The 4,847-nt window shown below is 50.9% G+C and overlaps 1 long non-coding RNA gene across 1 annotated transcript; it reads left to right on the top strand.

Annotated features, from left to right (window-relative positions):
- The first annotated feature begins 2,896 nt into the window (after positions 1-2,896).
- Positions 2,897-3,956, top strand: LOC127309640 (uncharacterized). The gene is made up of 2 exons (XR_007857256.2): positions 2,897-3,633; positions 3,730-3,956. It is a non-coding gene; the product is annotated as an uncharacterized lncRNA (long non-coding RNA).
- The last annotated feature ends 891 nt before the right edge of the window (positions 3,957-4,847 follow it).

Genomic DNA, 4,847 nt, shown 5'->3' with positions numbered 1-4,847 from the left:
GCCCATGGTCGCGCACCCACCGCGTGCATAGCGACGGCGCAGTCACCGGGAAGGGCAATCGTCGGAGTGCCCTCGACGCATTGAACCGTCGCAAAGTGGTCTGGAGAGCCCAAACGACTCGTCGGGAACGGCCGAAGTGGCCTCGATGCGAGAACCGCCGTAATGGAGCACGAACTCCGCGGAAGAGCAACCGCCGCTCTCTTCGTCGAGAGACCTATATATACGGTTTACGACGGCCGACGCCATTCATCTGTTCTCTCCTCACCATCCTCCGTCAACCATGAGCGATCTCTCTTGGCCATCGGACACCGACAGCGAGGGGAAGCCGCCTGGATGGCGCCATTGGTGGGATAAAGCTGCATCGTCCAGCAGCGACGATTCCCTCCCGCCGGCCAGCGAGGACGAATGGGATGACGACGAGGAGGACGAGGAGGAGGACGAAGGGGCCAAGGAGCAGGCCGAGGAAGAGGCCGAGGAAAAGGAGGAGGAGGAGGACGAGGAGGACGACGAAGAGGCTGAGGACACTGACGAGGAGGAGGACCCAACTTCCTCCGACGAGGAGGTGACGAGCCGGAAGCGTCGCCGCCCCGACGATGAGGCGGGGCCATCTAGGAAGAAGAAGTAGTTTAAGTTTGTTTTCAAGTTTTTATATGTAATTTTTATGTTCATTCGAATTATATTCGAAATATATATAATCTATCTATGTTGCACCACTTGAGAGTTCAAAGCTTTCGTTCGACGAGGGTATTGCCGTAGATCGGGAAGACGAGGGTATTGCCGTAGATCGGGAAGACGAGGGTATTGCCGTACAAACCCAGGCCATTGTCGCCGACAAGTTGGGGCCACGCGCGCTTTCGTTTCGTCCGGAGTCCCCGAGCGCTCCCCGGGGGGCCGGGGATGGCGTGGGCTCGCCGGATGGATGGAGGGCCAAATCCGGACGAAAACGAGGAACCGGGGGCGCGACTGGGCCGAATTACGCCGTCCGGATGGAAAAAACGCTCGCCGGGGGCTTGTTCGGGGGGACGAGTGGAGATGCTCTTAGCCCTGTTTGGAAAATGGTGTTTCGCTTTCCATTTCCCCCATGTAGATGTAGTCTCTATCTTCATGGCGAAACCTCACAGTCACAGGGACTACAGCACGAGAGAGAGTCATGACTCTTGAGCCATAGCTCATAGACATGATGAAGCAGAGAGAAGCTTAGGGCATTTCCAACGGCGCAACGCATTTTATTATCCGCGCGCATCCGTTTGCGTCGCGCCGCAGACGTTGAAATGACCGTTTTTGTTGGCGCGTCCGTTTGCGTCTGGGTGGCTCCAGCGGCTCGATGCATTTTTTTGTTTTTGTTTTTTTTTCTCTTTTCCATTCGAACATAGTTCTAAATATTGCATATTGGAAGATTATTTTACACAAACTAATACATAGTTTGAACCATGGTTGATACAAATAAAAACATTTTAAAAATAGAAACTAGTTGTGTGGATTTCCGTTTGTTCGCTGCCAAGAAAGAACATTCGAGAGCACACCCAGTCACCCAAACTGGAAAATCCAGCGGGAGACGGTGCCCTTGTTGGTTCTACCGAGGAAGAACAGACAGAAACCTCCACTACTGGCTTCGTCTGGCCCGTAGCCAGATTCACTGCAAAGAAAGAACACTCTAATTTCTAACTATCGTTGTCCGAGCCGGATTCACCGGTGTGGTAGTGCCTGCGGTAGGCTGTGTCGTCGAACACCTTGACGATCATCTCGCCGTCCCCCTCGTAGAGGAAGGTGAGCTGGCAGCCGGGCTCGAGCGCGAGGTCACGGGTGAACTTGTCCCACCCCGTGTGCAGGTACATCTTGCCCTGCCCGTCGAACAAGACCTCCACGGTCCAGCGGCAGAAGTTACAGCTGGCCTCCCGTAGCTGCAAATGCACCGGCCCGACGCCATCGACGAACTCGGCGAAATTGTCCGGGAGCCGCTTGATGCTGAGTGGGCCGTCGTCAATGCGGAGGAGGAACTCGAAGCAGCGGTCCTCCTGCGAAGACGAGGAGGGTGCAAGCGACGACGAGCGTGGGGCCGTAGCTGCTCCACCACGGCGACCCCTACCCCGGCCCCGGGGGCGCCCAGGGCCGCGGCCTCGACCGCCTCGCCGGCCACCAGGACCGGCCATGGACTTCCTCGCGGGCCTGGCTGCGTCGCAGGAACAACTAGGCGGCGCTACGGTCGAGCTTTATGGCGGCTAGGGTTTCTTTGGAGGAGTGGATGAGGAAGAAGAACGCGCGCCCCCTTTATATAGGCCGGAGGCGGTGGCCGCAGGACGCGTGGCGTCGCCATTAATGTGGTTGGCGGAGGTAGGCTGCGGCCGCTCGGCAGCCGAGGCATCGCCATTAACGTGGCGCAGACTGCCAAAGCGAGGCAGCGGCGCCAGTCACTGGCGCGTTTGAGAAGACGCATCGATGCAGGGTCGCTGCCAGGCAGGCCCGATGAAACGTCCGCCAGACGCGAGCGGACACTTTGCGCGTCCGCGCAGCGTCCGCAGACACGCATCCGAGGCGCATATTTGGGCCAGATTTGCGTCTCCGCGGACGGTCCGGTCACTTTGCGTCACCCCGCTGGAGGTGGTGCCAGACGCATTTCCGATCACGGCGGACGAAAACGGTCGCTCAGCGTCTGTTTGTGTCGCGCCGCTGGAGATGCCCTTAGCTTGGCACATCACTCATGTTTTTTTTCGAAATGGGGTGAGCCCATGGCACATCACTCATGAGCCATGAGAGCAGTAGAAGTGCATGATGAACCAGGGAGCAGCTTGAGACATTCTTTATTTCTTTTGCATGCAATTGGTCGCTTTGGGAGGTGCTGCTTAGACTATGAGATTGCATGCTAGCATATAGGCTAAGCACTAGGCCAACACTTTGATTAGTACTTATACGATATAAAAACCATGGAAAGACACTGAGATTGCAGTGTGTTGGTCTAAGCTAGGTAGCTAGCTAGGCATGGCATGGCATTTCTCAAAAGCTTCATCTCCTTTAGTCCCTCCCCTTCCCCTTGGGAAGTATCCTGGTGTCCTTTCCTCTTTGCTTTTACTCACTTTATGGTAAGAATCGGCACGCAGCTGCAGGACAAGAGAGCAAGCTAGCAACCATGGATGGATCGATGGAGCTGTTGTGGACTTGTGGTAGAGAAAGCATCATCCCTGGCTCACTGCTGCTCCTCTATAAATCCAGCCTCACCCCCGTGCTCCTTCCACCATCCTCCACACCCGTGCACAGTTCTCCAATTACTCCCCAAGCTAACCTAGCTCTATCTTTCTCTCTCCGGTCGTCGTCGTAGTAGTAGCTGCCTGCCTGCCTCCTTGTCCTTGCTTCATGTGTGTCTTGCATACCCATCAAGATCTAGCTTTGTTTCTCCCACTAATCACTACTCACTACTACTCTCCACCTATGTAGAAAGAGAGAGGGACATGAATAATCCATTTGGTTTCCTTGGCCTTTCTTTCTGAACTATTTGCCTATTTGGTGAACGAGATAGAGGTTTGATGATGGATCTAATCAAGATTGTGCTGTGCCTGGCTCCCTGTATGCCACACATGTAGCCCAACCCAAGAATGTGGTTGCCTGCTGTGGGTGGCGTGCAAGGTGCCAAGCATGCATGTATGTGTATGATCTTTCATTCGATTTTTCTCATTGGTTATTTGATGTGTTTTCAACCCATACATCCTTTTGATCAGCATCTCGATGTTGCTGCAGTTACAGGTCGACGGAAAATGCTTTAGGTCTTCTCCTCTCGTAGCTAGTGATTAACATGGTCCGAAGAAACCAGCGAGGTTAATTATGAACTTATGGTGTTTATCTTGTGATGAACTTTAGCACATCACTACTGTGTGAAATGTTACTGTAGTCTATGCTTGATTTGATGCAAATGCTTAGCAGGCATGATTAATATATAGATATGCATGATATATACCTTTCTGCCCCCTCCCCTTTTGCTTCATTCCTATGTCTATGGATGCATGCTTTGAGCAATCTGCGGTGTTTCGATTTGCTTTCTTTCATCCAAAATGTTTGCTTTTTGTTGATGAAAGTAACATTTACGTATACATTAGGAATTGTGCTAAAAATTTCGTAAGATACAAGCAATTAGCTAGGAGCAAGCAAGGTTCAGTAGCCATTGCACATATTATGTGTACCCAGAAATTGGCTAGCAAGAGCTTTTGCCCTTTCACTTGGTCATTTTAATTCAAGTGCGCTTATTTCCCCTTTCAGAAAATGTTTCCCCAATGTGCATATCATATGCTCCCGTTTGCCCGATTTCTTATAAGAGGTCGTTTCTCTACAGCAAACTGAATCTATAAAATTGGATATTGATGTGTTTTGTTAAAAGGCTTTGAAGTGCATGAAAATGCAGAAGCTCTAGATCGTTAGGAGTTAAGTCTGAACTTCGAAGTTCTTAAAAAAATGGGCAATAATGCGTTTATTTCTGTTTGAACATACTGATTAAATTTTCCTTCTAAAGTGACATTATTACTATCAGTTGGTACCTAGTAGTATAATTTTCCTAGTCGTTGGATAAGCTTACATTAGCAGGAAGTGTATTTTTTCAAAATGGGAAGAAAACCCTAGCCTCTGCATATATTGATGTACACAGCTTTATTTATTGCAGCATTCTTACTTTCAGCGTTTACAGCTCATGGGTAACAGAGAGTGTACATAAAATTAACCAGCGAAAAATAAACAGAACAAGTCTCCTATGCATTATGTAGTCGTCTTGTAAGCCGCAAACCAGCCTGGTTGAAGATATCCCATGCAACCATCTTCAGACGGGTACACCAGAAACCATATGAGTACGTTGCGCCTCCGGTAGTAGG

Source organism: Lolium perenne, chromosome 6, assembly GCF_019359855.2.
Source record: "Lolium perenne isolate Kyuss_39 chromosome 6, Kyuss_2.0, whole genome shotgun sequence".
NCBI lineage: Eukaryota > Viridiplantae > Streptophyta > Magnoliopsida > Poales > Poaceae > Lolium > Lolium perenne.
This window is presented reverse-complemented; position numbering and strand designations above follow the sequence as displayed.